This window comes from Macaca mulatta, chromosome 11 (assembly GCF_049350105.2).
Source record: "Macaca mulatta isolate MMU2019108-1 chromosome 11, T2T-MMU8v2.0, whole genome shotgun sequence".
Classification (NCBI taxonomy): Eukaryota; Metazoa; Chordata; class Mammalia; order Primates; family Cercopithecidae; genus Macaca; species Macaca mulatta.
In genome coordinates, this window is record NC_133416.1 from 26,884,662 (window position 1) to 26,912,443 (window position 27,782).

At 41.4% G+C, this 27,782-nt stretch overlaps 1 protein-coding gene and 1 long non-coding RNA gene across 16 annotated transcripts in view; one reads left to right on the top strand and one right to left on the bottom strand.

The window, feature by feature from the left end:
• The window catches only part of SOX5 (SRY-box transcription factor 5), a 1,030,085-nt gene extending 1,013,218 nt beyond the window's left edge, over nt 1-16,867 (bottom strand). For 10 of the 15 annotated variants that reach the window (XM_077953164.1, XM_001100738.5, XM_077953150.1 and 7 more), the window contains exon 1: nt 16,417-16,867. The gene's annotated coding sequence lies outside the window, so the exon portion shown is untranslated. The remainder of the gene's footprint in view (nt 1-16,416) is intronic. The other 5 variants (XM_077953163.1, XM_077953155.1, XM_028829333.2 and 2 more) reach the window with 1 other exon arrangement.
• LOC144332685 (uncharacterized) lies at nt 15,603-16,172 on the top strand. Its single transcript, XR_013400657.1, has 2 exons — nt 15,603-15,671; nt 15,951-16,172. It is a non-coding gene; the product is annotated as an uncharacterized LOC144332685 (long non-coding RNA).
• Nucleotides 16,868-27,782: the final 10,915 nt, after the last annotated feature.

A 27,782-nucleotide genomic window follows, 5' to 3' on the forward strand; every position in this document is an offset into this window, starting at 1 on the left:
CTGAGAATCCTCCCAGAAACTCACTGCATGCAAATCTACATGTCAGAGTAGGTCTCCAGGAAACTCTGACGTGACTGTTAGAGGCACCATCATTTAACCTAGACCTTGCTTTCGGTGTTTATTGGGCCCTGAATATTAACTACGGTAGCAACACATGTACATAAACAATGAATGTCTGTGCGTTTCTGTGCATGTGCGTGTATTCTTGGGGATGTGTGCTCTAACAATGTGCCTGATGGAGTACCCCTAAAATATTAATACGTCACTGAATATGCAAAGACAGCATTTTAACTGCTGACTTCAGGAGCTAGTTTTTCACTTTTTGCTTACTCTGTCATTCATTCACAAGCAAAGCAGACCATGTTACTTAACAGTATGAGTTTCCCCATAGCCTACACGACAGAATCTAGTGTGTATGAGTCTGTAATAAAGAGATCGCGTTGATCTGACTCCTGCCCACCATCACAGCCTCATCTCAGCCAGTCCTGCCCTGTACTCTATGCTCTACCTACACCAAACTATCTGTAATTCCATGAACACAACATGCTCTCTCTCACTGCCATGCCTTTCCACTCAGGTTGTCCCATCTTCTTGGAATACCCTACCACTCTCTCGGAGGACCACCCCTTGCCTTGCTTAGCTGAACTCACAGCCTTAGCAAGGACAGGTTGGTGGAAGCAGAATGTCCAAGGGCAGAGAATAAGTGGGTGTTCTGTCTGCAGAAAATCTAAGAAATATAACTGACAAAAAGTTGGTGAGCCTTTTATCACCTGGATCCAACAACTGCAATTTTTTTTTTTTTTTTTTTGAGACAGAGTCTCGCTCTGTCACCCAGGCTGGAGTGCGGTGGCATGATCTCCACTGACTGCAAGCTCCGCCTCCCAGCTTCACGCCATTCTCCTGCCTCAGCCTCCCGAGTAGCTGGGACTACAGGCGCCCGCCACCTCGCCTGGCTAATATTTTGTATTTTGAGTAGAGACAGGGTTTCACCGTGTTAGCCAGGATGGTCTTGATCTCCTGACCTCGTGATCCGCCCACCTCGGCCTCCCAAAGTGCTGGGATTACAGGCGTGAGCCACCCGCACCCGGCCAAACAATTGTAAATTCTCCCAGTAATAAAATGGTCCTTGCACTAGGGCTGACTTCCCCCAGGGCCCGCCCTGGATATGCCACATACCGGGTAAACCATGGCTCACGAATTCCAGTAAATATTGAGTACTTCCAGTAAAACTTTGGAAGGTTTGGACATAGGCCATTATTAACTTCAGGAAACAAAATAAGTTGGATTAAAAAAGTCAAAGTAATCAGTATATAATATGCACAGGAAGACACACACATTTACATAGTCAAAGTAACTATTACTAAACTGATTTAACAACAAAAAAAAGAAATTATATTGGAATAATAGGAGAAAAAAAATGTGTGGTTTTAAAAAGTAGGGGTAGGAGGAGTATAGTATAAGAGAGCCAAATAGTGAGAAGTCAACTGATATCTAACATTTTTTCAATAAAGGAAAACAAGGAGTAAACATTTTATTTAGAAACACAGAACTGAAAGCAGTAGAAATGGAGTGGGTATACTTGTCAATAGGACAAAAATGCTATTTTATTACATAGCCTTGGGTTTTATATTATGTGCACACATTATTTTAACAGGTACCTAACTGATTAATAAAATACTCAGCTCAGGCATAAGTTATCTTAGAAAACCTTCTCCAACCTCTCTTCTGTGCTCTCAAAATAGTCTATCTGGGGTTATTGTTCTATCACTATACTTATCACAATAACAAATAACCAGTTTCTGTTACGAGCTCCCCTATCAACTTGAAGTTCTCACAGACAAGTATCAAAATCTATTTATACAGTGTTCGTATTCCCTGGCAGAAATGAGACTTAAATTCAAATCTGAATTCAACGAATATTCACTGAGCTACAAGAAGAGAAAAGTAGTAATAAGACACAGGGTTCTGACTTCAAAGAACAAAGTTTATAACTATAAACTGTTATTATATGCTGGGATTCATTATGTGCCAGAGATTATTTTAAGTATCATTCTTAATACTTAAGATTATTTTAAGTATTCTTAATACTTAAGATTATTTAAGTATTATTAATACTTAAGATTATTTTAAGTATTATTAATTCTATCATTAATTCCTAATAACGGCTTTATAAAGTAAATATAATTATACCCATTCTGCAGATGAGGAATCAGACTCAGAGGTCTTAAGTAAATAGCCCAGCTAGAAAGGAAAATCCAAAATAGCAGTGTTAATATTGAGCTACAGCATCAATGTCCCTTGCCGCAAACTCACAATATCTCTCAGGAGATAAGACATGCTCACAACATGATTGCAATATGCTACAATAGATGCTGAAAGTCATAAAGACAATTACAGATATAAGTGTCATAAGATCAGAGTGAGAGACATTCAGCTAGTATATTTGGTGAGAATGCTGTGAAAGAGTGAAATTTAATTTGGAAATTAAGAGATGGGCAGGATTTTAGAATATCTATATGAAGGACAAATGCTGATTATAAAGGCAGACATAAAGAGGTGAAGGCAAATATGTATACATAGACACGAGGCACTATATGTTGTGTGTCAAATTTCTCCCCACCAGCAGAGTCCCTGGGAACTAGAAATATGGATTTAAGCATCTACTTTTTAAAGCTGCGAAACATGGAAACACTGGGAGATGAGCAGAGGGAGTATCCCAAGAGGTTAGTGGAATGGAGATGGAGGGTGGTACAAAGCATCTGAACAGCATGCTTGTTTCTGAAATCCTTCCTCTTGCCTTCCTGTCTAACACTACTGCTATAGTCCAAGCCACCATGTTTCTCTTAGGTGAATCATTTCGATAGCCTCCTTTCTAGCTGACCCAAATCCGTTCATTCCTGCCTCTCTTAAATGTCATCTGCAGGCTGTAGGCACAAATTTCATTGTCCTCTTGAGAAACCTCAAAGGGTTCTTCATCACCCTTATTATGAAGACTCAACTCTGTGACATAGCTGTGAAGGCTTAATGATCTGATCCCAATCTCTCTCTATAACCTCATCTCCATCTACTTCCCTTCCACTCTGCTTCAGCCACGCTGCCCTTCTAATTCTAAGAACACACTCTTTTCCCTCCCTCTTTGGAAACCTTGCACATGCTATTCCTTCCACCTTGAAATAATTTTTGCTCCTGTCCTCATTACCTCATTAGCTATCTTTAAAATGTGACATCTTCATGTAAGCATCCTCTAACTGCTCCTCCCTCAAATACATCAGAAACTTCTCTCGTATGCTGTATAATCTTCTGTGAAATAGAGTTCAACAATTTGCAATCATAAATGCTGATAATTATTTCATTACAATTGATCTTCCTTAATAGACTTTAATTCCTTGTGTGCAAAGTGTGTGCCTGTTCCACACACCACTAAATCTCTAGCAGTTAACATGGTGTCTGGCTCATAGTAGGCACTCCATAAATATTTATTGAGTACTGAATGAAAGAAGAAACAAAACAAAAAGAGAAAGCAAAAATAGAGAGCAAAGTGGATTGGGCGCCAAGGAAGGTCAATTGATGAGGAGGTTTAAAGCAGACAGAAAGAGCAATCCTGGAAGAAATCCATGAGCCAGACAGGGCCAGGTGTCAGAAGTGACTTTTGTGCACTGGCATAGCTTCTTTCTGAGCATTCTGAGAAGAGTTAATAGGGCTGACATGTTGCAGATAGTTTGGGAGTCATCTGAAAAGCTCTGTTCTGCTTGAACCAGATCACAAGCAAGTATTCTTGAAAGGAAGGTCTCAAACATGAGCCTGAAAAGATAGAGTTGGAGACATTGAAGAAGCCCTTAAAAACCAGACTTAAGAATCTTAGTCGCATCCATGTGTGGTACCCTGGCACTCTGAATGTTTGAGAAATATTTCTAAATATTAATAGCATGTCAGGAGGATTGTGATACACAGTAAAAGCCTGATAGTGGTAAATAGAGCAGACTGTAGGGAAAGACACTAGTTTGGGGAACTTTGCAATGATTCAGGGTGAGAGAGGTGAGTATAGAAGAAAGGGGGAAGTGCAAGCATCGTTTTGAGGGATGACTTAACAGGACTTAAAATATATTTTTCTATGTTACAATGAGCAAGAGCCCAGACTTCAGAATCAGCCCACTCTGTGTTCAAGTCTCAGCTGTGCCACTTGCTAGCTATGTTACTTTGAGCAAGCTCAGTTTCCCTGACTGTATAATGGGACAGCATCTGTACCTATGTCAGAGTTATTAGGAAAATTCAATACAAATAAACTGCTTAGTACAATGTCTGGCAACAAAACTTATCAATCAACATCAGTGTCCACTGTGCTTTGTGAGACAGGAGCAGGGGCGCCACGATGGTATGCCAGGGAGGAAACGATTTTTGGTGGACGGGTCTTCATGTCATAGGAAGATAGCCACCTATGCCGTTAACTCCTATCCTGGCTTCTGCTGGACCTTCCTTATACCCCATTTACCTTTGTGGCTTCTGCTCTGGACTCATGCCAAACACACTCTCTGCTGACCCTTTTAGAGACCTCATCCTTCAAACAGATTGAGCCGTTTCTAAACTTTTGCCTGCAACATTTATTTCCAACTTGCCCTCTTATTTTAACCCTGCCACCTAGAAGCAATCCTAGATACTAAACTCCGTGGCTAAATACACCACTTCTCTCTTCCGAAGAAATATCGGAAAGATTATGTTGAAAATCAGTGCAACGTTAAACTTGATTTTTAAGAGTTAAGAGAGAATGATTATTTTTTTTTCCTCCAAGGATAGGTAATAGCATCAGATTCTGAAATTAAGCACAGCAGGAAGAAAGAGACTGCATAGATTTCACAGAGTATCACAGGCCTCTGCAATAAAGCACTTTAAAATGCCTTGTATTGCTAATTCTTTACACAATCTCCTTTTATTTCCAAAGCAGTATGCGGGACTTGAGCCATGAGACACGCATTGATGTTAACATTACACTGCTTGAATTAGAGCCATTTTTCTACTAAAACTCTGGTTGGGTTTAGAATTACTTTTTACCTTCCCTCCCCCCGAATATATTTTCCAGATCGAATGAGTAGTTGCCTCTTCCAACAACGCTGAACCCACTGTTGCAGTCATTACCTTAGCAAACATCCTTCCCCTCAAGATTCCAATAACCAGGCCTTGACCTGTATGGGAAATCTGCCTGCTTCAAGATCTCTGGATCGCATGTCACTCTGGGAATTCTAAGTGAATGAGGGCAACTCTCTTCTTAGGCTGCTTTCAAGTTCCCATCTTCCCCCAGCCCCAAGCCAATACTCTTCATTCATTCATTGAATTATTCATCAAATACTTATTAAATAGCTAATATTAACAAGACACTGTGCTGGGCACCCTGGTGGATTTTCCTAACAGTAAAATGAAAGTGGAATTGTCCATAAAGCAGTGCTTGGTGACAATCAGATGGAGACCTTACTGAACGTTAAATAGATTGTCTAAGAATGTGCAGTTTTATGAAGATGTATTATTTTCACGATCACCAGTCTATTGGCTAGCATTTGTAAAGATTTAGCTTCTCTCTTTACAAGATATTTTTGTATAACGTAAATGCTTTTTTTCCCCTGTCCACATGGAAGCTCTGTCATTTGTTCAATAGATATTTGTTAAGTGCTACGATCATATGGAGAACAAACAGATCACATGGAGAACAAATAGACAAGGTCCCTATCCTCGTGTAGTAACTGCTATCCCAAGATAATAGACACAGTGGACTCATGTTTTCATCCCATACAAACCTTGGGTTAGTGTTTTTCATTGTTTATTTGTTTGTATAAAAGGCACTTTCCTGTAAGGACCATATTAGCCTAATTAAAACCCTGTCCTCATCTTATCTCACCAGGACTCCTTTTCAGCCTCCTCTTTCTCGCCTTCTCTAGCCATAGTAATCATAATCAAACTATCCTAGTCTGTTTTCTACATGCTGCTCTCTCCTTCTGTGTGTTTTTATTCTATTTATTAAACAAACATCTTTAGGCACCCACTATGTCCCAGACATTGTCTTATTTGGGATACAGGGCTGGATAAATAGATCAACCTCTTGTCTTCCGTCTACTTAGTCTCCTTCAGTCTGGCCTGTTAAAAAGTTATTTCCAAGGCTAGAATACATATAACTGGCCCCAGGGCCCCCTTCCCCACTCTCCAACCCCTAGATTACTTATGTCAGGCCCCCTCACTCTTGACTTGAAGCATGCTAATGTTTTATACACTCAAATAACTAAAGGCTCTTTAAATTTTATTTTAGAACTCCTAAAACCATATTATCAAAAAAAAAAGTCTTTCTAGCAGTCCAACAATCAGTTGTGCTTTATCTTGGCACTTCCACTATTCTGTGAGCCTCTTACTTAAATTCCATATGCCATGTATATATAACTTACTACCAAACTAGATCAATGAAGTTTTTTATCACTGGTTCTCAAACTTTTATGTGCAAAAGAATCACCAGTCATGCTTGTTAAAAACGCAGGGTTACAGGGCTACACCCACAGAGATTCAGGTTCTATATGTCTGGGATGAGACCCAGAAAGCCCTGTTTTTAACAAATATCCCAAGTGGTTTTCAACTGGCTGACTGGATGATCACCTTTGAGAAACACTGTTCTGTAATTTCCTTTGATGTCAATTTTTATGTATTCAGAATCTCTGCTTAAAGTCATAAAATATTTCCTCTTAAGTATAAGCAACATGCATCTGTGTGTTCAGTGTTTTTTGATGAATGTACGGGTTAGTGAATATTTGATAATAAGCAACATTTAGAAATCGCTTTATAGGCTGGGTATAGTGGCTCATGCCTGTAATCCCAACACGTTGGGAGGCCAAGGCAGGCAGATCACTCGAGCTCGGGAGTTCAAGACAAGCCTTGGCAACATGATGAAACCCCATCTCTATACATTTAAAACAAACTTCATCTCTACACAAAAGTTAAAGCAAATTAACTGGGCATGCTGGCGTGGTCCCAGTTACTCAGGAGGCCGAAGTGGGAGGATCACTTGAGCTCGGGCAGTCGAGGCCGCAGTGAGCCATGACTGCACCACTGCACTCCAACCTGGGTGACAGAGTGAGACCTCGTCTCAAAAAGAAAAAAGCAAAAAGCAAGAAAGAGATCACTTTACAGCACAGACATGGCTTTCGATAACTATTTCTCATCTCTTCCTCCTAACTGTCTCATGTGATAGGCAGGTATTGTTATCTCATGCGATAGGCAGGTATTGTTAGTGCTCCCATTTTACAGAGAGGAATCCCACACTAACACCTTGTGATGGAAGAGAATGCAAGTGGCAGAATCGAATAGACTGAAATTCAGGCAAAGACTGTCCCACTCACTAGAGCTGAGGAAGATGGGCAAGTCACTTGACCATTGGAGTCTGCTGTTCATCTGTGAAAAGGTGCTAATATCCATCTGATAGGAGGGCTGGGAGGGCTAAATGAGATTATCCATGTACGGCACCTAGCACCCCTCCCGGAACACAGTAAACACTCAACAGCTGTTTGTTTTCTTACTTCCCCATCGTGCAGGGCTGCCTTGACTCCATATGAAACTCATCTTGCAAACTATGCTCACTCAGCAATCATGTATGCGGTTGCTGCTCTGTTTCAGGCATTGTGATTCTGCTAGGACTACAATTCAATGCCCTCAGGGAGCTTACCTTCTAATTGGAAATTTTTTACGTCACCCTATGGCTACCCCTTTCAAATCAGGCAGCAGAGTATTTCGAAAACCTTTCATTTCATGCAGGGAGTCCGACACAAGGCAGAGTGGACAGTGATGCCATGAGAATAGTGAATTTGTGGTAAGAGAAAGGTTAAGAAAAGCACAGCAAGGAGTGATAGGTAAAAGGAGACAGGAAGAGAAGAGCTTCTGGGTGGCCCCAGGAAGTCTCTAAAAATAAATAGGGGTCCTATGAAATTTCTTTACATGCTGATAGATCTCTATCTGTTTGTCTCCTGTGCATGACTTGATTTCCTGGTTGGATGTGGAAAAGACACTCCTATTCGGTTAATAGAGAAGGTACGTGGAGATGAGGCTGAGAGTGAAGCAAGAAAATTCAAGACAGAATTATAAGAAATAGTATGCATGTCTTCAAAAGCAGTTCCCAGTGCAAGAGTACACTGATGAGACTGATTCTGCCAGACACATAGGAAAGAGTGCCAGTGGTGCAGAGGAATACTAAGCATCACAAGAACTTGCATGCGAGCTGCAGTCTACTCCTGATAGTACACATCAAACAACGTCAGCTCTTAGTGGTCCTGAATTACACCAGTACATCTAGGCAGACATCGGATTTTGCCATAGTTCCTAACCAGAATGGGGATGAGCCGGCAACTACGGAATGATGTAACTGCCACAATGGAGGATGAAATCCGAAGTCTCGTGAGAGGTACCATCTAGGAAACACACCGTCAAAAGTATGAACATCTTTTTCTTTTCCTCTCACAAATGTAAGTTTGTCAGCCTTTTTAAGTAGAGACATTGAAGCAACCCGTGCTCACTCCTCAGGAAAAAATTATGCCAAAAGCTTCACAGTAAGCAGTCCTTATCCTGGGCACAGATTCCCTAGAGGAGTCCCTCGTCTGAGGAATGTGTCAAAAATTAGCTCTCTTTTCCTGCCTCCCATCCTCCTTGGATTCCGAAGTTGTCCCAGTGCCAGTTTCCCACAGTACAACACACAGAACCACCTAAAAATCTGGGTCAAAATATTAGGGGTCCTAGCAATCCTACTGAAACTTACAGGCTAAGTGAGTGTCTTCTTGTATCCAAAAAGAATGCTTCCTTGCATACACAAAAGTGTTGCTCTCAATCACAATCCTGATTACCAGTCTGACTGAGTCTAAATGACGTGGTCTTCATCCTCCACCACAACCGCCTCCCCCCGACTCTGGCCCAAAAAAATAGCAACAACTCAATTCTCAGTCCAATAACGTCTTTTCTCAGATGTTGTTCTCCCAGTGGGTAGAAGAATGAACTATTGCAATGCCACCAGCTCCTCTACAGTTTCTTTTAATTTAAAGTTACAACAGGAGGGAAGAAAAGAGACTTTCTATTAAGGGACAACTCCCTGAAGGGGCTCTTAGCTGACAATCGAAGGACTGCTCATGGCAGTGATCAAATCTAAGGCAACAAAGTGCTGGTGGCTCTGTGACTCATCACAGCAGGAGCTCGCGCTGAGGGCCACTTGAGTTCAGTGCTTTGTGGTGCTGCAAGTTGGTTTAGGAACAGTAACACAGGGGAGCAAAGACTTGCAAGGTGTTTGAGGCTCAAGATAAAATGCAGACTTCCAGTGCGTTGCTACTCAACTGAATAGAAAGCCTAGAGAGGTAAGGAAATGAACAGAGTTCTGCCTCATGTTATAGGGCAAATTACCTGAAGATGGTCAAGGTCAGTTGGTATAGCTAGTGTTCAGTTTATACTCTGATAAAAAATAAGGATTAATGGAAGATAAATGAACCAAGCTATTTGTAAATGACAAACGTTAAAGATGTTTGCTTGCATAAACAATGCCTTCCAATTATATGAAATATCCATTATTTAGATATGTTTACAATCACCTGATAAAATTCATCTATACCTTTCAGATGCATTTTGTGAGTACACTGAAAAGAGTGCAAAATACACTGGGCATTTCCTCCATGCCACAAACAGTACTATGGACTTAGAGATGATCTCATATAACCTAATTTAATCCCAATTAGTGAGGTGATACTGCCATTACACTCATTTTGCAATTGAGGAAAACAAAGCTCAAAGAAACTCAAAACTCAAAGAGACCTCAAAGCAATTGCCAGGTCTCCTGTGTGTGAGTGTGTGTGTATGTGTGTATGAGAGAGAGAGAGAGAGTGAGTTCACCTGTCTAAAGCAAGTGAAGTACTACTAAACTGGGCTATACTGCCAAACCATAGCTATACCACTCAGATCTCCTGTTTTGAGAGTGTAATTGACTTACTTCCCCAACTGTTTCCCCTATAGCTCTAGCACCACTTAGGCGCAGAGGCCATGCTTCCTGTAGCTGCTCCCAGCCAATGACTGACAGTGAGGAATGCTGATACAGGCCATTCTTTCAAGACAGATGACTCTTCCAATGGCTGGCTCTTATTTGCCTACCCAAACCTTTCATAGACTGCACTATAGTCAAACTTCTTCCTACTCAATCTTCTTTCCTTGCCGCTCTCCTTGCATAAGTGTCAAACTTGTCTCATGGTCAAAAGGCTCTCCTGGCCTTGTCCTGCCCTCTCCCCCTCTCCCCTAAAAAACTTCTTACACATCTAATCCCATCTTGGCATCTGCTTCTTAAGGAACTCCAATTAATGCAAAAAAATACATTTATTTGATGTTTTAAGAAGCCTTTCCTTTATCTTTGCTCAGTTGTACTTACAGACAAATTCTGTTTCATTGGGAAGAGAAAATAACCACTAATTTCTCCATGTTTCTTTACCACCTCTTCAAACCAGGCAATGGTATATTTATGGTGCCTTTCTCCTTGCACCCAATTTAAATAAACAAACCAACCTACAAGTTTCTCTTTGAAGTACTGTTGCCTCCAGAGAGGAAAACACTGAAAAATCAGATGGATTTCTTTTTCCACATGGACTTTCTCTTTATCCACGGTCCTACAGCTTAATATAATGCAGAGGTGAATGACTATCAAAGGATTAAATATCAATCAATTTCCACTAGTTCATATTTGCTAATAGGAAATCAAAGAGATAACAAGAGGAGAAATCTACAGAATTAGGTCCTAAAGTTTTTATTTATCCTTACCTATTATGTAGGGTATAAATGTTAATTACTGAAAAAGCACTTAAATGAATAAAAGATAGAATTCACACTTGCACCAAATACAGCATCTTAATAAAATCACATTGTCAGAGATCATATACAGACGTTCACTGAATCACTGTTTTAAAGTGTTGATCTCAGCCTCAAGAAAGTGATACATTTTTTTCTTTTTAGACTCAAATAAGTTCAAAGTAAGTACAAAATGCAGCTTCAACCATTATTAATGATCAGAACCTAGACTTGACTAGGAGAGAGAGCTGAGTGTAGCTAACATTTATTGAGCATCATAGTTCATGACAGACACTATGCTAGGCATTTCACACATAGTGTCTAGCATAATCCAAACAATATCCCTATAAGAAAGGGCATCATAATTTGCAGTTTAAGAGGTTAAGAAGGCCGGGCGCGGCGGCTCACGCTTCTAATCCCAGCACTTTGGGAGGCCGAGGAGGTGGATCACGAGGTCAGGAGATCAAGACCATCCTGACCAACAGGTGAAATCCCGTCTCTACTAAAAATACAAAAATTAGCTGTGTATGGCGGCACATGCATGCAATCCCAGCTACTCTGGAGGCTGAGGCACAAGAATCCCTTGAACCCAGGAGGCGGAGGCTGCAGTGAGCCAACATTGTTCCACTGCACTCCAGCCTGGTGGCAGAGCAAGACTCTGTCTCAAAAAAAAAAAAAAAAAAAAAAAAGAGGTTAAGAAAAGGAGGTAGAACCCTGTAAGTTCAGATCTCTAAATAAAATTTTGGATAAATCACAGACCTACACTGAAAAATTCCAAATGAGATACCTTTCTCCTTTCCTGGTTCCTTCCTGAATTCCCTCACTTCCAACAGTTTAATTGCTGTTGAAGAAAGAAAAAATGCCTTAAGCCACCAGAGAATATAAACTGGATATCAAACTAAAGTCCGCTCATCCCTATGACTACTGCATTATTTTTACTCTGTGTACACAGGATATCATACAAGCACAGAGTAGTTGAATGACATGTAGCTGAGCATCACAGATACAAGCAGGTCTTTGTTTTGGGGTGTTTTGTTTTTACTTATAATGAACTTTAAGAAATAGAAAATGAATGGACTTACACTTGTAGAATTCAATGCCACCATCACTAGTACTCCCCAAGATACATTTTTATGGCTCAATTTTTAAGGATGGCTATTTAATGGTTATTTACATGTATTCAAATTTTTCCTAATTTTGTCAATATGCTGCCCCTACTGAATGTCATCCTTAACTGCAAGTGAAATCATTAGCTGTCTATAAGGTATGATTTGAGTAGTATTGAAAAAGTCCTCATGCATATAAATATTTACTCCTGGCAGCTTTCCTTGATACCTGCAATTGCCACAAGTTTATCTCTATGGAATTAGATGACCATAATAAACTACCAAAATGATAACAGTAATATCATCTAGTTTGAGAATTAAACCATAATGAATGAATAACAACTTTAAAATAGTTAGCTTATGAGCCAGAGGTTAAATGGGGCAAATGGGGCAGGAATTCAGAAGGGTCCATCAAGGTAAAATGGACTGTCAAGGGCCCATCCTGAAGGTCAGGACCCTCACTGGGAAAGCATTCAAAAGTCCCATGTAGGCAGCTAAAGGAGCAGGTCTTTGGAGGAAATAACCCCCCCAAAATTCCCCTAACTAAAGTTAGCCTACCTTTGACCTTGACTCAATTTTAAAGACAAGGAAATTGAATTTGGTAAAATTTCTTAAACAGTCCTACAGAAATGTCCCCATATGGCCCTGCTAAAGCAAACTAAAAGTGCCTGATTGTCTGCCCTTCTACTGAGCCTTAAGCACTCCATTTCTCCCCTCTTAAATATCAAAATTCATTATATTTAAGAAAAAGGTTAAATCTTTGCTTCATATTTTTAAAAACCTCACTTTACTCTTTTATTAACGTCAACTTTTCATGCAAACGAACTCTTGGTTAATTTAAGATCATGAAATTACTTCTCCACATCGGAAATCCCTCTCATAAATATTAGGTATAAGTGATTATTTACGTTACATCACACACACAAAGTAAACAACAAAAACCCCACTCACATTTGAGAATCATTTACTATTCCAACTCCCCAAGCTCCCCCAAATGGGAAATGGAATAACCAGACTGATCATAATTGGATTAAGAACCATAATTCTTTAATTCATTCATCAAATTGAGGCATTTGGAACAGTTTATTTACAGAGTTGTTTAGACAGTTTTGTGTGGTGTTTTTTAAGATAAACCAAAATGCCTTTCTGAAATAAGTTTCAGATCCCAAATCATTAACATATGAAAACCAAATGTAGACAATTTACAAATGGGTGTTTTAAAACAATGTTTGGAACAAAATTGGACTTTTATTTCATTAACTATCTACAAATCTAAGTTCAGGATATAGTTTATTTGAAACAGCCAACCACTTTATTCGCCTTTAAAATAAATCTTCATTTCTCAGACTAAAAATTTTTGACCAGTGCGTGAGGGAATGCATTTGACTTCAGGCCTAGACAAATAAGTTTCCAGGTTACTCTCAAAACTCTAATTATAGCATTCTCTACCAGTGAAGTTGATTAGCTATTGGGTGAATCATCCAGGTTATGCCAATCAATTATATCCAACAATTGTAGCTTCTGGAAATCTAAACAGTGTGCAACATTAGAACTCTCCGTTATTTGAAATCCAGTGTATTTTAGGAGATTAGGAAACATAAATTTTGTCCTGTAAGTTTTACTTTTTTATATAATCTGAACATACCCTCAAATCAATGATTACTTATCACTCAGGAAAGGAACAGAGCTTTTTAAGAAGGCAGTACATCCTGTAAGCACTATATCAAATTTTAAACTTGCTTTGTAAGTAAGAAAAAAAAAATTCTTTAAGCATTTAAATTCATTCCTTTAACTGGAAAGGGAAAATTTAGAAATTTAAATTCTCCTTATCACTCACAACTCACCCCCACTGAGGACAACCAAAAACATGCCAACATACCTGAGTATAAACTTCACTCTTTTGCTATTTACTATTTATATACTCCACAGATAGCATCTTTCTAAGTGTATATATTTTTTTCTTTTACCAAACCACGTGTCAGTCTAAACAGGATGTGCACTTACATGTATAGAACTAAGTTAATTTGAATTAGCCATTGGACCTCAAATGCCTATTTACCAAAGAGGTTTGGGAGTTTTGAATTCTGTATACAACATCCCATTCAACCAGAACTGTTTAAGCTCAACAACAAAACTAATACAAGGTTTCCATATTAAGAATTGAAGTTTTTCCTGTATTAAGAGTTTACACTTGCAAGTCTGTGTCGGATTGGATCAATACTACCCATTCAAAAAGGCTACAAAATGAATTTTTTAAAAACCACAGCAAACAAAAAACTGTTGATTCTTCAGGAACAAGGTTGTTAGAAGAGAGACCACTGGAAAGAAAGGGGGGAAAAAAGAAAGAATTTCAAGCAAGTATGCTACTATGTAATTAACACAAACAACTAAATAATTATGCACATCCCTTCCCACCCCCACAATTAAATGTTTTTAAACAACTCATGTGATGAAAGATCTACCTTTTAGGCAAACAAAAGCAATCCCTAGCAGTTTAAGGATTTAAGGCTGTATTGCATCAGTTTTAAGTGATGCTTATGATTTTTATCTTGTATAGTTCTGAGGAATAAACAGTTGATGGCATAATTTGCAGGAGAACGCTGCACAGTGCCTAAAAGAACTGCCACTGTAAGTACTTATGATTTTAAATCATTGTGGCTGAATTTATCTAGGCTTCTGCCTGGGAGCTATATTTAAATCAGGAAGAAGCACCCCTAGAAACTTTGTTCCATGTATCTGCATTTGAAACCAGATTCCTTCCCTATCTGAGCTAACAGCAATTCTCATACAGCTGAATTCCTTTAAAATTAGACAGATCAAAATTTAGCAGTTCTGTAAAGGCTCTAAGAAATCGTCCTCCTTTTAAATGCTATAAAAGTCAAACTTGAAAAACATTTCCGTATACTTTAAAGCCATCTGGCCCTTAACCTAATCACTCTTGGCCATCGAGCCTCACTCCCGTAATCCTGATCAAAAATTCTCCTCTGGTTTTTCTGATGGAAATGTCCATTGCCTAAAAATCACCCACGTGCCTACTTCATTGGCCTGTTTGTGTGTGTTTGTGTGTGTGTTTTCAGGATACTAGGGGCCATTATTTATGAAAAGCAAGGAAACAAATCACTGTCCAGTCCCTTTGCAGATTCCCACACTTACTGCCCCAAATCCCACTCGGTCCTGCCCTTGGCTAAAGAACTGTGCTGAGCCAGAAGGCAGTCCCTGGGGACATCTCCTTATGCCTTTCTTGACAAACTCCTTTGGCTATCTGGGTATGTGAGGATCTCAACTGGGTTCCAGCAAACCCCTAAACTTTTGTAAGAAAGTACAGTTGACTGCCACCCAGAGTGCCTGGACTGCCTGGCACCGAATGTAGGGTTCTGCATATTCACAGGATTTCTCGTCTTGACCTGCTTTAGCTGAGAAGGGAACACATTAAAATGAATTCACATTCATCACATTCTGAATTTAGTCACAGAAACCAACGTCTTCAGATATTCACCAGGGTCAATCTATTTATTAATATAGTCGCTTTGCAAAGTGTAGGGAAAATGACTACTAAAATATGTAAACAGTGCTTCGTGTGCATCCGATCAATACTCAACAAACTGCTGCTCTCCAACGCAAACATTTCCAAATCCAATTTGATTTCAACTCGTATAACCTCTTTTCATTGCTTCTTATTGCTGTAGCCCGAAAGTGCAAGCGAGATTTCCCAAACCCGCGCTTAAAGTGACACAACACGTGAGTGGTCTTCACTTTGTACACTGAGTGAGGAGGGGGAAAAAAAGTAGTTGCAATTAAAATTAAAGCTTCCGGTCTCTGAAATCCCTAGAATCCTGAAGGATGAGACTTGTTTCCGAAATTCCGGGCGGGAGGGAGGGGGAATGGTAGGGAGAAGGATTGCAGAAAGCGAAACAAAAAGACGAAAGAGTCGGGGGGTGGGGGTGACTAAGGTTAGGGGGTGGGCCGGGGGTCGCTCTGATATCCTAGAAGGGCTAAGGGGCTTTGTCCAACTTTTAGGGTCTGGCCTTGGACGTTCGCCGCGATGCCCAGCACAGCCCAGGGTTCTCCCCGCACTCCTGCCCTCCTCTCGCATCAACCACCTCCACCGCCACCACTTACAAAACAATACCAGCAACAGTACGCAGGCTTCCCAACAAAAATAGAAAGTTATCCCGTCTCCGGGTCGGGGTCCAAGCCCGCGCTCCAGGGTCCCCCGGCCAGCCGCCCCCGGGGATGACAGGGCCACTCCGCGCCTCGGGCCGCCTCCCACCTCTCCGTCACCCCCAACCCAGTCCCCCTCCCTCTGTACTTGAGGAAACTCCGGCGGCGGCCCCCTCCCTCCTCCGCGGCTCTCCAGCTGGAGCCGGGAACGAGTGCTGAGTGGCGGGCCCGGCGAGCGGCAGAGGGGAGCTCTGCGCCTTGGAGGTCTGCCCACAACAACATCGGGACGAACAACAAAGTTAAAACGCAGCGATTCACGCACCTTACCCGGTCTCGTTAATGCCTCCTCCGGCGTGGGATGCAAAGTGGCACAGAGGCGGGCTGGGGGCCCCCGGGAGGAGACTGGAGATGGGTTTTGGTGGCTCGCCTTTTTCACTCTGTGTGTGTGTGTGTCTGTGTGTGTGCGTGTGTGCCGGTGTGTGTGTGTGTGCGCGCGCGTGTCCCTCTCTCTCCCCCCGTCTCTCGCTCGCCCGCTCGCTCGCGCTCCCCGTGTTGCTCTCAAGGACGAGGTGAAATCCCTTTGCTGGTCATGAGGCGGCTTCAGAGACAAACAACACAATGCGAGTGCAAATAACAAAAGGCAAAAAGACAGTAGGAACAATGGGGGAGGCGAGGGCAGCGCACCAGCCGGCGGTCACCGCGGCCCGGCGCCCGCCCCGGGGGGTGCGGCGGGGGCGGGAGCGGGCGCGGGGGCGGCGCCGGGGGCTCCCGCTCCCTCCAGGTCGCCCCTGAGCTCCCGCAAGCCCACCCTGACCTCCTTCCTGCAGCTCGCCGCCCGGCCGCCCTCTCTATCCATCCGAAGGGAAGGAGCCCCAGAGTTTTCTTCCCCGTCTGCTGCAGAGTAACTAGATTGTTAATAACGCGGCGATTACCCACACCGTGCAGGAATTTTTTTTTTTTTAATCTGCCCTCCACTTAAAGGAGCGATAAAAATGAAATGGCAGGAGTGGAAGGAGCCAGGGAGAGCGGGATATCTCTAGATCTCGATGGAGCTCGCATCTGTAAATACGCATTCATGTTTAGTCAAGTCCCTTTGTCAACTTCTTCCCGGCGCCGGAGCCTCAGCCGCTGCCCTGCGCCCAGGAACTGGCCCCTCCCGGCCCCCCAGCCCAGTGGTCAAGCGGTCGGGCCGGCAAGGAGGGCGCGCTCGGGGGGCTGCGGGGTCCGTGGAACCTTTCCGGGAGGCGAGCCGCGGGCTGCTGGGCGCGGAGGCTGGAGCCGCGAGAGGTTCGGCTGCTGAAGCGGCCACTGCCTCCCCGAGCCCGGCTCCGCGCCGCGCGTCCCCGCCGCCGCCGGCACTGTGCACCCACCTACTCCTTGGGCATTGAGGTAGGGGAGAAAAGTTTTGAGGCGCTCTCATCTCTGCCTCCGGGGTGGTTGAACTGGTTTGGTTTTGTGTTGAGCGAAGCCAAAAAAGAAAGAAGAAGAGAAGAAAAAAAACGACCACACACACACACACACACACACACACCCCAACCCAAGAACCAGGGAATGAAATTTAGTGATATTTAGGGAGAAATAAGGCTGAGCGCTGGGCTCCGACTCTCTGCCGCGACACTTGAGTGGGCGCGTGGACCCTCGGAGTCCCATCCCCATCAGAAGAAACTCCATCGGTGATGCCCCGAGCAGAAGCTGTGGGGCTGATTTAAGTGTGTGCTCTGACAGCTCCCGGGCTGCTCCGGCGCTTATCTCTTCTAATCTTACTTTCATTGACTTAAAACAGCTGCCGGTTTGCCAGGGGAAAAAATCCTATTAAATCTCAAACCAGGGTGGGGCGGGGGCGGGGGTTCCTGACAGTGATCTTCCCAGAGCTGGTGTCCAGAAAAGAGCAGGGGGAAGGGAGAGCACTCACGCGGGAAGCTGCGGGTTGGGAAGCGGGTGATGCAAAGGGGACTAAGGAAACAATTCGAGCAACACGTTTCTTTTCCTCGCTGTAGCCTTCTCTCCGTTTGCTTTTATGCCAAGGTGCGTGTTCTCTGTCCCCATCTCTATAATTCTCTGCAGACGCGCAACCATTGACTGAACCGCGTCCCTGGGCACCCCCAGCATTACCCAGAGTGCAACAACACCATCAGGAGATCAATGACCAGACTCTATGTATTCTTAACGCGCCTAGAAGAGCAGGACACCGGAGGAGCTTGGGAGCGAGGCTCGGGGCTTGGCTGTCTCCGGGCGATCTCTCCCAGACTTTTTCCGGGCTGATTTCTAAACGGCAGTTAGTAAGCAAATATAATTTCTCAATGCATGCCACACATACCAATCACAATATATTCACCTAGGAAAGTGAGACATCCTTTCTCCCCCTTTCCACCCTTTGTAGATTTGTTTCTGGAGATGGGTTGCTAATACCTGAGATTTACACTTGTCTAGGGCGGAAACTTTCCCGAGTGTTTGACGATTGATTATGTGGTACCTGTTTTCTAAAAAAGGCTAAACACCTTTCCCTGGAAGAAAAGTGAGAAATGTAAATCTTAATAACTCAAGGCAAAAATTTCAAAGTGTAAGCACAGCTATTATCCACTCCCACAAAGAAAACTTCCTCTTACACAAATATTTGATAGCATAGAGCCCAGTAATTAAGAGAACAATCAAATAAGCTCAGGGCTTTCGTGGGGACTTCTAACTTATCGTCTGCCTAGAATTTATAAGCAGTGTAATCATTTGCTGCTTGGATATAACTCTGGATATAGCAATCTAAATGTCCATCCTTAACCAATTTTACTATGCTTTCCTAAGTATTTAATGAGAGAGATGGATAATAATAATATTCAAATTGCTGGTTCAATGTGGCTTCATCAACTGTGTGAAAACATTCTGTGTGTGTGCGTGCATGAAACACATTTCCTATATGTTTCCTTTCCTTACATTTTCTCTACCATGCATCGGAGCCACGTGCCTATATGGCATAAGAATTCGTCAATGATCATACTCCACATTACATTTAAGAGTTACTTTTATTCTAAGAGTTTCCGGTGTATGATGAATGGTTTCTTCTCTTTTTGTTGTTGTTGTTGTTGTTTGTTGAGGTTTATTCTCATAATACACATGTAGTTGCTTTACAAAGTTAGCTATGTCAGGCCCAGTTCCTTAAATACTGTGCAAGAAGCAAACGGGGCCCAACTACAAAAAAAAGTTGCCCCTGGCTACTACTTATGTGAACATACTTAACTTTTGAAACGGGATTCTCATTTACAGTGAACATCCACTGGGTTGTAATCCCTTTCTCTCAGACAACACCCAGGGAAGAAAAAGTCCTCTGGGCACCTGACCAGTAGGTTACTAACCTACCTGCTTGGCCAAACCCCACCAAGCAGAGCAGTGCCACCTCCGCAGATTTGCAGCCTCTACTGCTTCATGAGTGTAACAGTTTCTGGTACCACCAGGATTCCTACTGGCAGCAGAAGGGAAGCAGGAGGGAGAGAAGGCACAAAGTTCCAAAACTGCCTAGTGAGATACTGGTGAAACTTGAATTACATCAACCCCTTTCCTCCTTTCGTTCCTACGGGCAGCATAACTTCCAACCACGTATAGTTATTGAAACCACATGCCCTTAAGACTAAACCATGATCATTATCCAGCAACAGCATAGCTGATCAAAAACTCCCAGTGGGATGTTTGTTTGTGTTGGGCTTTAAAAAAAATACCCTAATTTGTAGTGGGACAGACATATTAAAGATCAACATTTCCATTTATCAAGCATTTGCTATGTACCAGGATGTTGGCCAAATGCTTTTTTAAAAATGTGTTTTGTCTCTCCTTCTCACCAAAAACTTGCAAGAAATTTTACATCCCTGTTCTTCAGATGAGAAGATTAAAGCTCAGAAAGGTTAAATGACTTGTCCAAGACCATGCAGTTTTTAAGTGGTTGACCCAGGATACAAATCCAAACTTGGTCAGTGCCACGCTTGAGCTTTTTCACTTCACCTTGATGCCATGTACATGTTACGTTAGGGCCAGTTTTCAGTGGCAAGTATTATTTCATTAAATAGGAAGATATAAAATATCAAATGTATACTATGTTCATGACAGTTATCAGCTATGTTGCTATTCACACTCATGTTGGTCATTAGATAACTGAAATTTCAAAGAAAATCGAAATGTGCTATATATGGAGTGTGTGTATGTGTATATATATATGGCATTTATATATATATAATGTATATGAAATTGTCTTATTTTGGAGGCAAGGTAATTATGTATTATATATACATATGTATGTATCCAGATGATGTATATAATAATGCATACAATATATTGTTAAGTGGCTACAATTTTTGAATTCCTATCATTTTACAGGCATTGTTCTAGGTGCTTTTTGTGTATAAATGTATTTAATCCTCACAGCCACTCCATGAGGTACATAATTTTATTATATCATTTTACAGATAAGGAAACTGAAGAACTGAGAGGTTATGTAACTAACTTGTCCAAGGTTATACAAATAGCAGGTGAAAGAGCCTGGCTTCAAACTCAGGTAATCTGACTTCCAGACCCATTCCCTAACCACTCCGCTATACTGTCTTTCAATATATGCACCCAGATGTATATACAATATGCATACATAAATTTATGGGCAGATATATACCATAGGCAGCTCTCAAAATATGGGGAAAATAAAGGCATATAACTGACCTCTGTATCATTACCATCCTCATATGCTAGTTGCCTCCTAAGGCAACAAGAAATATTACTGATAGGAGAGGGCTTTACATTGCCCACAGTATTCAAGATTCTCTAATAAGTTTTGAGTCCATCTCAATCCCTCCAACATGTTTGGAGATATTGGGGGAGTGCTAGGAGATATTAGGAGTATACAATGTTTGACCTTAGCCTATTTTCACAGGGCTCATTTTGAATTTATTTGGTCATACACATTAAAAATAGCAGAGGCAAGTTACTTGGGAATCCTAAAGAAGAAAGAGAGGGATCTTAATAAGTATCCTGTGACAGCTGGGTGCGGTGGCTTATGGCTATAATCCCAGCACTTTGGGAGGCTGAGGCACGCGGATCCCAAGGTTAGGAGTTCAAGACCAGTTTGGCCAACATATTGAAATCCCATCTCTAGTAAAAATACAGAAAATTAGTCGGGTGTGGTGGTGTGTGCCTATAATCCCAGCTACTTGGGAGGTTGAGGCAGGAGAATCACTTGAACCCAGGAGGCAGAGGTTGCAGTGAGCCGAGATTACGCCATTGCACTCCAGCCCTGGTGATAGTGAGAGACTCAGTCAAAAAAATAAATAAATAAATAAAAATAAATCCTGTGACTTAGAGGGAAATTTAGGTGATGCAAGAGACCAAATATGTCATCTTAATGGTTATGAATTACCCATTTTTATATTTTTCTAAATTAGGGTAGTTTGTCAACCCTCACTCTATTAGTAAGAGAGTAACATACAATGTTGATTTTAAGTTTAGCAATTATGGGCCCAAACACTGATACCCTTCAAAGGAACCTTAAAATACTTCATAAGAGTCCCCGATGAGACAGGTTTATTTACCTGTCTCATCAAACGCAATGTGCATATCAAATTTTGAAGGTGAGCTTCTCTAAACCAACCAGTGTTGAAAAAGTATTTTGAGATTTTCTTCTCTCGCTTCTTCTCTTCTAAAATATATAAGGGATTATCTAACGAAGGAGAAATAACTGACAATAATCTTCCTTGGGCATTCTTAATCCCAGTAACGCCTGAGATATAGACATCGAAACTATTAACTTTCCTGGGTCTACTGTACCTCTTCAGAAAAACTGAAAAAGACACCCTATACCTAACAGATGCCACACATTAAGTCTTACTGAGAAAAAAAAAAAAAAAACTTTTAAAGCCCTATTACAGATACATATGTTTTCATTTAAAAACTACTATGAAATCGAGTGTTCTTTTATTTAAACATTCCCCTGTGGTTCTATGAATTAAGGATCGGTAGTACTATATTAACAATGGAAAGCCAGACCCAACTGAACTGGTGAAAAACAGTTGGTAAAACTGCCAACACTGGTTTTGCTGCCGACGTTGACTGAAATGGGAGGCAGCATATATATTAAAGAATGAATTCTAGTTTTTAAAACTTTCCCATTTTGGTATGCATTTAGAATAAACTTCTCTTTAGCCACAGTTTTGAAAAGTGGAAATAATGTATAAAACCCAGATACTTTGCACAACCAAAACCACGGTCACATTGCTCTTATTATAAGTGAAAATTGTTTATTATTCTGATTGTTAAATTTTTTCCTTCCTGAGACAAAAACCAGACAGAAAAACAAAATTGATTCTATTCAAGTGAAACAACTCACAGTCGCCACATCTTGTCTCTTAATTTACTGTTTTTCAGTTCTACTTCTCTCCTTTAATTTTAAGTAATGAGTATATAATATGGGGGAAGTAGTTTTACACGTATACTTTTTTTTCAGTATGTGCATTTGTTTCAGACTTAGCTTACACAATATACTCTGTGTTCTCAGTTGCTATAAAATGTTATCATAAATATATATAAGAGGAGGTTTATGTGCAATGAGATACCTTGATTTTATTTACAAAGAAAAGAGTAATGACTCGTATGCTTCGCTGCTTCAAAACTGGTAACAGAACTAATTGTCAAGCAAGGAAATAATATTTTAAGCATGGGTCCCAGTAGGGTTTAGGTATTTGGATCTGTGAACTCATGATAACTCCTGTTTCTGTTAGTTCTTTATAATTTTTGGTACCAAATACAATTTTGGTGGTACCAAATTTTTGCAATTTGGTATCACCAATTGCATTATATAATATGTGAAATATGGTGAACAAATGAAAGCTCAACAAAAGCACATAAAACAAAGAGGGTATTTAAAAATATCACTTAAACAGATGTCCTTCTTATTCGAATCTCAGAAGACTATTTGAAACCCAAATAGATTTTTAGTCACTAAGTATCTGGGACTTCTGATCCCCACTTTCTTATGATGCTGATCAAATTTAGAACTTCATTCATAGGTTGATTTTTTAAAAAAGAATAAGTTAAATGTTTCCATTCAGACTAAACTATTTTGCATGCACAAAATGGCTACTATCCAGGTAGTTTTGCTCCAGGACAGAGTAATCGACTGGATCACTACTCCACTGACCAGATTTGGTCATGAACCACTTCTTTTATTTCAGCCATCTCTTTGACCATGCAATTGGTCCAGTAAATTTTCGGCTATATTTAATATTTTTTACCTAAGCAAGTAAATGATCACACTCTTATATAATAAAACATATTTGAATCCTGCTGACAGCTTCTGAGTGCTGAGTGTTTACCTGGACATAGGGGCTAACAATGCACTTTACTGCCTTTCTCTGACAGGAACTTGTAACAAAGAAAGCCCTATAAATTCTCCAAAAAAAAAAAAAAAAAAAAAATGAAAGAAATAGGACAAGATTTATCCAAAACAAGATGAGGGGCAAGGGACATAAATGATAGGGACATAGACAATACCACAAATGAGTATGGTATTGTCTGTGGAAATAAAAATTGCTTTAAGTTGGTTACCCAATAATATACCTAGCTGAAAGGTCTAAGAATGTTGAATTGGCTTGAAAGAAAATGAGAAGAAATCCTCAAATTAACATCTAATAAAGGCTATTTTTGCAAGGTCTAGGTCTACATGCACAAAACACAAGAGAATCTGGATTACAGAGAAAAACAACAAAACTGACTAAACCATTGGAAATAGAACTAACAAGGAAGGAGGAGACAGATGAAGGGTGATTGAATGACTTCTTTGAAAATCATTTGAGATAAAGGTATTAACCAGCTGTTCTCTAACTTCAAAGAGAATAGAACTAGACATAATGCAGAGCCCTGGAATAGAAGGTAGAAGACCCAGAGATGAATTCCAGCTTATTAGAAATAAAAGTTATGGATCTTTGTTACAGTTTTAAATTAAAATAACTGTGAAAATGAGACAAAAATATAAGACATTAGGGGAATAAAATGGAGCCACAAAATGTACATCTCACTTTAAAATTCTGTATTCTTATTAGCACGATTTATGGAAGACCTACTTGTGCCAGGGACTGTGCTAGATTTGAGCCACACATTTCACTTCAACCTCTCTAGCAGCCAAAAGGAAGAAAAAGTGTCCATTTCAATATTTACAATTGTTAGGGAGAAGCCCAATTATTCCTGAAACAAAGACCAAACCAGAACATTTTACTGGGGGCCTTCTCAAGGGCACTGAGTAATATTAACACAAACTTCCTACCAGTGAAAACAGTAAAGAGTTTCTGAGGACCATTTCTTAGATTCCTATAGGGAGAGACACTCCTCTATGGGTCTCGCCTGCTGCTGCAGGTCATGCCAGGTAGGCCAAGAAGCAATGACCTGATCACTCTTTACCCAGGCCGTTTCTCAGGGTTATGTTTGCAATAATCAAACTTCGAGGGATGAGATAATGTCTCCCTCCAAAACAAACAGTAGGTATATTTATTGCTTGCTATAAAAGCATCAGATTCCCCAAGCTTGGCTATTCATCTGCCATGTGATCCCACTGTGTGTGTAGCCTGTAATGCTTACCATTCCTTGGCATACCATGTTTCTCTTTCCCTGACAGCAACTCTGGGCTATTCTGCTTAGTCCATTCCTTGGGTGCAGCCCAATCAAAAGTGGGCCTAGGGGATTCAAGTTTTAATTCTGCTGGGAATATCTCTTGGGTTTAACAAGGTCATAGATCATAAGAATGATGACCACTTGGTTTAGTACACTGTTCACTGAGCTCCCCTACATGGCCCACATGGATCAAAATGGGTAGCATAATGAGTCTCTGTAAGTTTTGTGAAAATGCATTGTCTCATGCGTACCTCTTCCTTCTAAACAAAAAATCCTAAGTCTGGATCAGAGGTGATTAGAGAAAAGGAAAGCTCTAACTGGTGGAGTGGACACATCAGTTTTGTGGCTGGGAAAGAAGAAGAATTCCCACACTTGGAGAGGGAATGGCCCAGACATAGAGAGAGAACACCTCAGACGAGGAAAGGTGCTAGGTATGAGGTAGAAACAATTAATGCTCTCCTTGTCCCAGCACCACAGCCTTGCAAGTAATCACATGGTCTGCTTGAGACAAGAAGCTAAAGCCAGCAATACAACATGCTGCTGGTTCATCATCCCCATCTCTATGCTATAAAATCAGAGAAATTCATGAGGATCTGGTTGGCCCCAAACTGTTCTGCCATCAAGAGAACCTTCAGGCTGGGTACAGTGGCTCACACCTGTAATCCCAGTGGCTTGGGAAGACAAGGTCGGAGAATCGCTTGAGCCCAGGAGATCAACACCAGCCTGGGCAATACAGGGAGACCCTGTCTCTACAAAGCAACAACAAAAAAAAATTTTAATTAGGAGGATGTCGAGTCACATGCTTACAGTCTTAGCAACTGCAGGCCTTAGCTGAGGTGGCAGGATCCCTTGAGCCCAGGAGTTCGAGGCTGCAATGAGCTATGACCATATCACTGCACTCCAGCCTGGACAACAGAGTGAGACACTGTCTCTAAAAAAAAAGACAAGAAAGAGAGAAGCTTCAAACATAGACTCCTCTTGAATATGTACAAACACACAGATTGATACAACCTTGTTTCATTCTGGCTGATAAAAACTCATCTGCTTCTCCTGGTGCCCTAGCATCCTAAGGTTATGCCATGAGTAACATCAAGGCTGCAACTAGTTGGTAACACTACTCAGGTGACTTAAATGAAACAAGGTATTGGTGATCCAAATCAAATTTCACAACATCCCTGACTGCAGTGATCTGTGTTTTTATGCAAGGGAAAGTGAGCCATGAGTGTCTCTCCATTACAAATGAAGATTGTATTATTGGTAATTCCCTGTCGTTGTGGACAACAATACCAAAGATCATTTAAACTTCTGTGAGTAATGATGGATAATTGACTGAATTTATACTACATCCTGGCCATCTAACATAAGACATACTGGTCCCCCTAAGATTTACTCACAGCTGGTTGAAACTGGGACCCTCTGAGGCTTGGATGAGATCTATAGAGACTTCTGGTTAGCCTCATACTACTGCTTAAAGTTTGGTTAATAGAACCCTGTATTAAGTGCCATACAAAACAAATTGAACAGATTTGTTCCCAATCTGTGTAGGTCAAGTTTATCAGAGTGACCAACAAAGTGGTATACTCATAAAAATTCACTGGAAGCTAAGACTGCGTAGGATTGAGGGATGAATTGCTTTAAGAAACAGTCCTCCTATAGGCTTTTGCATCCCTGCTCATCTTGTTGGGCCTGCCAAAAATGCAATGCCCTGATTGCTCTTTACCCAGACCATTACTCAGGTTGTTTGCAGGCAGCAACCTAGAGGATAAGTAATGTCTCCCTCCCAGACAAAAAGCAGACTTGCTTACTGCTTTCAATTAAAATGGTGGATTCCCAAACTCAGTGTCTCCCCTGGGGAACCAGTGCAAGCATGATGATGCTCACGCTGCTTGCTCTGCCATGGGGGATAGTCCTTTGTCTGACTCAGGAATCTCATATGTTCTGTGACAACATCCATGAAACCGTGGTAGGCAGACATATCAGCTTGTAACAGGAGGGTAAGATCAAATCCCAGTCCCTTAAGAAATGTCATGCCGGAACACAGTCCCGCATCATCAATTACTAGGGTTCCCACCCTCCACCCCAAGTACTTCCTTTGTGTTGGTCCCAGGTACTTTGTAAGCCCCAGATGTTGTAGTCATTTTTTACTGTTGTTGTCACCTTCTATGAAAGCCATCTGTGAATGATATTTTTAAGGAGTCCTGGAAGTAATTTTTTTTTTTTTTACCCTTTCAGCCAAACTTGATTGTCTGGCGTACAAGATAGAGAGGCACTACTAATTGCCTACCCAGTGTCTATGTTCCTCTTTTCATTAAGAGTCATGATTTGGGGCCGGGCGCGGTGGCTCAAGCCTGTAATCCCAGCACTTTGGGAGGCCGAGACGGGCGGATCACGAGGTCAGGAGATCGAGAGACGATCCCGGCTAACACGGTGAAACCCCGTCTCTACTAAAAAATACAAAAAACTAGCCGGGCGAGGTGGCGGGCGCCTGTAGTCCCAGCTACTCGGGAGGCTGAGGCAGGAGAATGACGTAAACCCGGGAGGCGGAGCTTGCAGTGAGCTGAGATCCGGCCACTGCACTCCAGCCTGGGTGACAGAGCAAGACTCCGTCTCAAAAAAAAAAAAAAAAAGAGTCATGATTTGGGTCAACAGTGTGTCTAGCTAACATCCTATACTTCCAGGCCTCTCCCACAGCTGGAGATGGTCAAGGGTCACAATTCTGGCCAATGGAAAAGTTTTTAAGTTGAGTTTCTATTAAAGCTCTTCAAAAGGCAAGCAGACTTAGCACATGCTTTTGCCCTTCCCCTTCTTCTTGCCTGAAACTTGGGCATAATGTTGGAAGTTAGAGTAGCAATTTCATGGCTAGGAGTGACAAGCGCACGCTAAGGATGGCTCAGAAGGAATACGGAAGTGACCTGGATTCTAGAAGTGATTAGAAAGTTTTCCAAGACCCATTGACTGCCTACCTCTGGACTTCTTATTATGGGAGGCAAATAAAACCCTTATTTTGGGGCCAATATTTTGCTGTTTTCTGTTACCTGTAACTGAATGCCGTTATTAAGC